This window comes from Dryobates pubescens, chromosome 23 (assembly GCF_014839835.1).
Source record: "Dryobates pubescens isolate bDryPub1 chromosome 23, bDryPub1.pri, whole genome shotgun sequence".
NCBI classification, from domain to species: Eukaryota; Metazoa; Chordata; class Aves; order Piciformes; family Picidae; genus Dryobates; species Dryobates pubescens.
In genome coordinates, this window is record NC_071634.1 from 10,333,274 (window position 1) to 10,342,748 (window position 9,475).

The window sequence follows — 9,475 nt, forward strand, 5'->3', positions numbered from 1 at the left end:
TCACAATTAACACAGTGTTATCCAAGTATCAGCAGTAGAATAAACTATTGAGAAAGAATATGCTGCTTTGTCTGCACAACATTCATGATCTCCATGGTTTACTTAAATACATTAGCATCTGAATAAAAATGCTATCTTAACATCCCCTGTCTTACAGGAACCTCTGCCTCCTAAGTGTGAAGATCCTAGGGAGATAGGAAAAATACAACAGGTCACAAGTGGCAATTAGTGGAGAGGTACATATTGTTTACTCATTAACTCTTCCAACTCTTCCAACTGCTAAGGGACACCAGATAAAGACAGTTTTATAGCCAGGTTCAAAATTAACGCCAGGATGTGCCCATTCACACAAAGGATAGTTGAACTCCTTGCCAGAGCACACTGTGTGGATGAAGAAAGTTACAGGGAACAAAAAGATCTCTGAGGATTCCTTAACAAAAAGAAACTGAGGAATTCCCTGAACTTTAAGTGTCGGAGCTTCACAGGACTATCAACGCCCTTTTACGCTCTCTCCCAGGTAAATTCTTCTGTCTGATACATGGAGTTTAGGTCCATCCAAGTCTAGTTGCCCATACAGCCTCACATTCCCCAGATTCTGATCATGGTATGCAAGAAAGCATGTCCTGACAACGACCAGAGGCTTTAAAACAGATTTTGACTTTGTGCATCACTCAATCGTACAGAGGGAACAAGTGATATTTGACTATAATTTATAAGATCTAAAATAATGGCTTTTAAACCTATTTTAACGTAGAATCTAAACAAAGTTAACAGCAACACCAAAGAATTAAACAAAAATCAGAAAAATACCAACTCAAGCCACTTTCTTCCAAGTCTGCTGTGACTTGCAATGCTATTTAGGCAATGAATTTGTTTGAAAGGAAAGGTAGGACAGCTGTCTACAAAACAGGCTTTGTATCTTCTTGCCTAAGAGGAATGAAGAAAGGAATGCTTGTACATACTACTCAGCTCTCCACGAGTTAACACCTCCATTTGTATCATGCACCTTGTCTCTTCAAGGAGCAATTTCATTCTCTTCTTTAAGGACAAGGAATTTCCTTCATTACAAACACGAAACCACCTTTCTTATTTTTCTTACATGAAAAATATTTGTGTTTAAATCAAGGGCTTGTATTCTTCGTGCAACTGATAATATTTTAGTTGGCTGTACCAAGAAACCCATTGCTGCTGTCAAGTAGAACAGCAGGTGACCTTGGTGCACAGCCACAGCAACAAACTCAGCTTTGTTTATTAAACATTTCTTGGTTCAGATTGTTTCGTGTTCTAACAGACACGGCAGGGCTGATAGTAAAGAATTCTTGCGACTACAAAACAGACCAGCTTTCGACAAAGCACGAGATACAGCGATTAAGGCTGCGCACTGCCAAAACTTTAATGGCAAGAAGAAAAGAAACGCGTTGGGATTTTCAAAGTCTTTTATCTAACTCCCAGCCAGCTCCCGGCATGAAGCAGGAGCTTTACTAATGCGGCATCTGAGCGGAGCGTTTGGAGAGAAGCAAACCATCCACCACTTTTCCACTTTTTTTTTTGCAACGTCAGGCAGGCAATATAAATGAGTCACGGTGTCCCTCCAAAGTCTCTGCTCCAAAAGCAATTTACAGGGCTTTTTCACCCCCCGCACCAATGTTACTGGAAAACCTGAGGCCGCACGAAATTAGCGGCCAGCGCCACCAGAACTTCAGCTCATGCTGTAGTTTTGTTTGGTCTTTGGCAATCGCCTAGGATACTTCGACTAGAAAGAGAGGCAGCGAGGGAGATGGAACACTTGCTGCTTTTTCACGGATTTCGGGGCTGACCTGACACTGCAAAGGTTTCCTAGCTGGCGGCCTTTTTAAAAACAAAACACAAAAAATCCCTCAACCAATGCCTTTCCCCAGGGCCATGAGGAAGAGACGCTCACCCTCGTCCGCGGTTTTGAACCATCCGGCGACGACTCCAGAAGCGCCGACCTGCTCCTCTTAACTTTTTAAGGCGGCCGCGGCGGGGCAAGGCAAGGCAAACCAAGGCAAAGAGTCTCTCAACCCATGCGGCCGCAGCTCGGCCGGTCCCGGCGAGCCCTTCAACGCGGAGGGACCTGCTCTTTCCTTCCCGGCGCGCAGGTGATGGCGGCCCGGCCCGCCCCCGGAACAGCCCGCGCACCTCCCTGGCTCTGCCCTGCACCCCAACAGGTGGCACCGAACACCCGCCCCCAGCCCCAAGCGCCGACCAAGCCCCAGCAGGACCGCAAGCCGAAGACGGCTGGGTCTGCGCCCGAGGAGGAAGAGCCAAGCAGAAACTTTGAAGCCTCACCGGGGTAGCGCTGCCCTCCGTCGTTCTCCTCGGGCTGGGCCATGCCCAACCCGCTCCCCAGCTGCTGCTGCGGGACTAGGAGGTGGCTGGCGGCTGCAGTGGGCGATCCATGTCGCTCTCCGGTTCCCTCGGAAGAGCGGCGGGTTCAGCGGAGGTGAGGCGGCTCTGCCCCCTCCCGCCGGGCGCCCCCTCCGCACCACGCAGGGCCTCCCATAACGCCCGCCCCCACGGCGGGCACGGAGCGGTGCGGCGCACACCTGGCTGCAGGCGCAACGACGAGCCCTGCAGGCGGGACAGGTGCCCGTCTCCTCCCGGGACGTTCCTGTCCGCGGCTCGGCCTCCTCCCGCCCCGCTGCGGCTCCCCCTCCCCAGCGCGGCGGTGGGAAGCACCGCCCGCCCGAGAGGGAAACGCCTGCGCGCTGGGGGGCGGGGAGGCGGCCGCTGGGCACCGGGGCTGCGCGGAGGGCGCCATTTTGAATCGCCCTGGCGTGCCCCGGGCGGCGGGCAGCAAGGATGGGTTGTGCGCGCCCGCGTTAGCTGCGACGGAGGCGGCGGTGTGGCCCCGAAGAGCCGAGCGGGTTGAAGGAGGGGTGGGTTATGACTGGGGCTGCCCCTTCAGAGAATCCCACGCTGGAGGAGAGCCGCTCTTTCGCTACCGGGCGGCCGCAGCCTGTCCTGCGTAGCCGCCAGCTGCGGCGCGGGGGGCTGCTCCGTGCTGGGCTTGCGCGTTGGGGGTCCCCGCGGGGAGCAGGTGTGTGGCGGAGCTCTCCCTGTGTGCTTGTTTCTGCTTCTAACGGGAAAGCAAAATCGGTTTCTGCAAGTCTGGGCTGCAGGACGTCCAGGGTATCAAGTAAGGGTGCACCCTTAGCTCGGTAAAACTGACCTGTAAAATGCCAGAAGTGGAGGCTCTATGGCAATTGTTAACGCCAGCATGTCTGACTTCTTTTTTCTAGTCCCTTACCTTTACCGTCCGTGTGCAAGTGTCCTGTTGTGCACACCCCTTCTCTCCACCCCCACACAATCAAAGTTGTTGAGAGCAGTGAGTACCTCGCGGGAGCAGAGGTCTCGCGTTTCCTTATCATCGCTGCAAAGGTCATACATGCTGTGCACTTGGGCTCAGTGTTCACGTCTCTAGAATGGTAGTAAGATAAAGTCCCCACCCTAACTGTGGATGGATGTGCCAGCCTCTTGCCACCTCACACCTCTTAACCTGGAAGTGTTGAGTGCTGCAGATGCAGAAGCACCTGAACCTGGCAAAGCCTTGATTATTCAAGCTTTGATAGGGCAAGTTACGCCTAAATAAGTTGTGAGAGGCTGAAATGCACTGGTACAGAAGGAAGTGCCACCATGACCCCACTGACGCCAGTTCCGTGGTATCAAAATGAGAACTGAGTCATTATCAAAATGAGAAGTAATCACTGAAAACCTACCCTGAACCGCAAAGCACACCTCTGCAGATACTTCCTGTGACTGGGTCAGGAAGCAACACATAGCAGTACTTACTCTGCTGGTTTTCTAAGATGGGTATCTAAGATTTGCGCTAACTTCTCCGTATCTTTCTTTGAAAATCACTGATTCCTCTGCAAGACAGCTTGCATATTGCTATTTTTAAAAAGGTAAATAAATGCAAAACAGCTTTGAAGCATTACAAATATGTTCATATCCAAGAGACAAACTATTTTTTGCTATGGGTTGTCACTAACCCCATGTTGAGTATTAACATTTTCCGTCTGGTTTTGAGACTGGGAATCAGTTCTTCTGTTGGAGCAACCAGAAGAGTGTGTTGTGATCATGGTATCATCAAATTTGGGTCAGGTTGTTAGGTTCCTACAGTAAATAATAATGGAAACACACAATCATGCATTCTGTAAGTTTCCAGTGTCTCCAAAGGAAATGATGCTGCCATCTTTGTAATACTGAGGCTGAAGAAACTACTAGAAAAATCTGCTGCAGGAAATCTTGTAGCAGTAGCAGAGTGCAGAATATACCTGAAAGTTTCAGATCACACAAGGAGTTATACTTTGTACTATTATCCCTCCGCATTGGCAAAAGCTGGAGGGCTGACATGTGACTATATACAGTGTCACACCTTTAGCTGGCATGGAAATGTGGCATGTCCCAGTTATTAGAAGGAAACAGAACAGGTACTACCAGGTGAGGAAGTATGAATGCATCACTAAATGCAAAGGGGACCTTTGTTTTGCAGCTCTGCAATCACAAGTTCATCCAGAAGGGCACATCAAGATCCTGTTTTAAGAGAGTGGTTGCAAGTAAATCCCCAAAAGCATGGTAAGCAGTTAGTTGTGGTGCTTGCACAGCATGGTTATCATCACTCCTCTGCCACTGATGCAGTTGGGTAAAGCTGTGAAATACTTAACTGTGTGAAAATTCTTGGGACAAAATCCTGATGTTTTGTTCAAGTGTCTTGCCTCTGGCTGTTTTATAGAGATGAAGCACTGCATGGAGCAGCCTCAAGCTGGCAACTGATGTTCACCTAGCAGCAGACCTCTATGGTATCTAATAATAGATCAGTGCTAGAGAATTTAACGTTCTGGAAACAATTCCAAAGCTTCCTGTTTGTGCCAGCAGAATTCAGTACACCAGGTTTATGGTTCCTCTGCAAGAAAATGCTTAGAGTTGGTGTTCTCTTGTGTCTTGCTGATTTGTCCAATATACTACACCTGAGTAAAGTACATGACGTGATACCCCTTCCTTTGTCCCTTTAGAGCAAGGAGGTGAAGAAACAGGAACACAAGCTTCCCTCACGCTCCTCATGCCTCGAGCTGTGTAAAATTATTCTCTTAGGCCTTTGCTTCTGGTTTGAAGTGTCAGCAATTTTGCAACTGATACACCTTTTCTTTAGGAACTAGATGGGAACATGGTGATTGAATATCCATTCGTCAGAAGCCAAGTATGATGCAAAAAGCTTTCAGACTGCCACACAGCTTCATTTCACCTGCCTGTGCAGCTTCTTCTCCATCCTGAGGTCAGCAATTCTGTCATAAACTAGAAGACATTTCAATAGTGGTTTGGGTTTTTCTCTTCCTCTAGTTAACCGAAGATTTGCATATTGTGATGCCCATCATTGAATAAGAGCTGATCAACAGCTCCTGCTGCTATTATCCCATCGCTGTAATTTAAGGTGGTTTTAGCTCACACAAGTAGTGTGTGTACCACAAGTGTACCAAATGCAGCAAGTGTTGGATAAACTTGGCTACCATCCGTCATGCTGAGAGACAGAAAAGTTCTCTCTTGAAGGCGTTAGAACAGAGATGAGGCATTGATCTTTTTCCTCCTTGCTTTACAGAATTACTTTTCTGTCTGGTAAAGCAACTACTGCATGCTTCATGGCACAGGAAAAGGGAACAAGGAGTAAATTCGGGTTTCCACTGCTGTGTAGCAATGAGTATGAGGAGGATGATTTGATCAAGAATATCAATACCTCACAAGTAAGTGCTGGAGAATACTGTGCCATTCTACTTCAGATTCTTCACACATCAAATATGTTCACACAAAACTTAGTACTTGTCTGTCCTTTGTGTTTGACAGGGGCTCATTTCCAGTGCTGCTACCATCTGCACAGGCATTCCAACCAGCAGTGGAACATCTGTGCGCCAAACCACGTTAATAGGTGGGGGATGAATTTGGAACAGGTGGAAAATGTCCCATTTCATTCTTCCAAAAGGCTGCTTCCTCTTATAGGAGCTTAAACCTGACAAAGGATGAGGAAAATGAAGCCAGGTCTAGAACTGCCATTACTGTTAATTTTTCTGCTACTACTGGGAACAGACTTAAATAGCATGAAGTTCTCTTCTGTGAGACAGCAAGGAAGGTAGGGGACGGTTGTGTGAGACTTTCCAGCACATTTGAATTGGTATTATTGAAATAGGATGTGTGTGACTGGATTGTTTCTAGCACTGCCTACAAGCTGTTTAAGAGAGACAAAATGAGTAATAAGGTGTGAAGGAGTAGACTATACAAACTAAAAATACCACTACTTGTATTAATATATCTCAGAACTGCAGAATCTTAAGTGCCCATAAATAATGTCTAAGAAAGTCTCTGTGATACTTGTTATGGATCTTCACTCATCACTAAATCATAGCAGAAACAGGGGGTTTGTTAGGCACAGCTACATAATGAGACATTGGGATGCTACAGCAGATTTATTCCCTTACCAAACACAATTTAAATTGCATTTCCAAAAGCAAATGGATTCATTCTGTAACATAAAAAGCACTGCACCAAACACCTGTAACTTTCTGTTGGGACTCTCTAGGAATAAAATAAAGTAGTACTGGATGAAAAATTAACTGTCTAGAACTAGTAATGATGAATAAAACCAAGAAACATTCAATTTGGGCAGACAACAGATCCAATTATTATGTCTCTATGGATGTGACTTACTTCAAATAATTTAGTATTTTTCCACTGAATTATAGGAAAACCTGAGGAAAAAATACTTTAAAAGCGTGAGTGAAAATTGAGGCTTCTTGACTTTTGTTGTTTGTTTCTCTATTTGTTTTCTTCTTTTGCAAGAGGTCTCATGTTCTCTAAACGTGAAGATGTCATTACAGATGAATTTATGGAATTAGATGATGGTATTTTCTACAGAAATAATTGAAATGGGGACTAAGCTTATTTTGTTTGCTTGGGTTTTGTTTTTGTTCGTTTGTTTTTAGGCACAACATATGCAGTGTATTTGATTTCCCAGCCTGGTATTGAAAAAGGGTAACAAATAGATCAAAACATTCTAGCAATGAAAGGACTCCCAAACAAGATACCTCATGCTCTCTCTCCAGAAGGTTTAATGCTTCACTGCCGTGTGGCACCTGTGTCAGCACAGAAAATGAACACTCACACACACCATCCAATTGTCCTTTTGTATTTTTATTTGGTGTTAAGTAACTCCACAAGAAAACAAAATCAGTTACTCTGGTGTACGTGAAATCAGAACAATACAACCACTTGAAGCAAAAAGTAGAAACAAATTTCAGCCCAGGAATGGAAAACTGATACTTCAGTGCTATGGATATGCAATGCGCTTCATACCACAGTGCGGTTCAGCGTTTGCCAACCTTTAATGCTTTTGTTGTTGTTGTTGTTGTTGTTGCTGTTGTGTGTTTCTATCCATACAGAAAAATTAAAAACCACACTTCAACTCTCACTGAAAGCTTTAGAGCTTTAGCCATTAAACTATGAAAACAAGTAAAGACAATTTGTTATTGCCCAAGCTCAACACAGGATTTTCTTTTCCCCAAAGGTGCTGGAGTGATTACATGCCACCATGTAACTAGCAGCAACACCTTTGCTGTTTTTGAGCCCTTTCTCACCCAAGAAGCAGCTCTAGCCAAAATTAACTGAGCTGAAGTTTGTGTTTGAAATATGTCCACATTTGGTCATTTCTTGTTCTATTCCATTCTCCACTGTAGTGATTTGAAGAATTTGAGTGTAAAGTTCTTTTATTTTTACTTTCATGTTACAGTTAACTAGTTCTCAGTGCAGGTGCTAAACAACCTCTCAAGGAAGCTCCAGAAGAAAAATATATAAAAATCTATCCAAGGTCTGCAAATAAATTAAGAAAATAAACTGTAAAGTGTCCAAAGAGTTGTATGACTACAAACCCTAAAACATTGTCTAAGAGGAGGACCAAGAGAAAGTCCCTGCATAAGGACAAACCAAGCCAATTTTAAGTAAGGATCCCAACAAAAGCCTTGCACAGTGGCAGGATTTTCCAACCACATCTTTAAAGTCTTACATCCTAATTGAATAAAGGCAACAAAACCCAGATACTCAGAAACCCTTTCTAGCACAGAACATATTTCAAAGGTAGTTCAGCTCCCATTTCAATCTATAGTTCTCATGAGGTTTATTGCCTGTCAAAAATTAATGGTTCAGCTTTTCAAGTCAGTATGGGACTTTCTGCACTTCCTGATGTTATAGACATGCTGCTATTGTATAGACTAGTTAGTTGTTGTTGTTGTTTAAACTATGAGTTGGTAAAAACTTAAGAGTGTTTAGTTTTGCAAATATTGCTCCTCCTGGCTTATACATTTTGCATAATGTGTTAAAAAGCACAAGGAGTCGATAGTCCTGTACAGATGCAACTTGACAATGTATTGGCTAAGTTAACAAAATAAAATTGAAAAGCAAGTCACATAAAGCAACAATCACTACTGCAATCACACGTGTATGTTGTAAGTCGTCGCCTCCCCTACCCCCACCCACCACACACGTAACTTGCCCCACACATTCTCTCAGAAACACAAAATGAGCTACGAGATTTACTAAATTACAGCCAGAACAGCAGCTAACTGCAGCAGCCACAGGATTTCTTTCAAGTCTAGCACTGACCCTTGGCATTTAAACACTCGACACTGAGCGTGTCAGACAGGTTCGGTCGTTCAGGCTCGAGTTCGGGATGCTTTCGCAGGCTACGTGAACGCCATCACCCGCAACAGGACAACGTTCTCATTACTCGGTACAGAATTCACAACAATCCACACATCACCCCAGTGGTTTATTATTTTTGGTGTTACTTTGTTAATCTTCTGCCCCACATTGGCAAGTCACTAAAAGGACAAAAAAAAAAAGAAAAAAAAGAAAAAAAAAAAGGAAAAAGAAAAACCAAACAACCCCACATTGCCTCCATACCTACAAAAAAATCCTTGGCTTCTCCAGTTAGCAAAAATACAAACCACGGTATCCTCAGTGTTGGTTTGTGGGAGTGGGGGGATCATAGGATAGAAAACACAGTTTCTGTAAGTCTCTAAAGCAAAACCCTGTTGTTCCTACTTCAAAGTTACGAGATTTACTGAATGAAGACTGGACAAGTCACTCATGCTTTTCTCCTGCATTCAGAAAGGCACTGATAGATTACAGTGTTAAGTATTTATCTCCCAGTTCTTAAAGAACAAAGCCTAATGTGCAGAAAGCTGAAGTCTCTGAATAGCAGAAGTAGTTGTAGACACTGCGATGCTAAGAAGATAGTCATAGTGGTAGGGCTACAGTTACGAATGAAAATAACTGCAATTAAGATGCAAAAAAGCAGTGGTACTACTAAGACAAGCACATGCACATCCATTCTTGATTTGACAACACAATCTAGTCTAGTTCAAAGAGCCAAAAATTTAACAGTTGGTTTTTTTTTGGGGGGAGAGGGGGG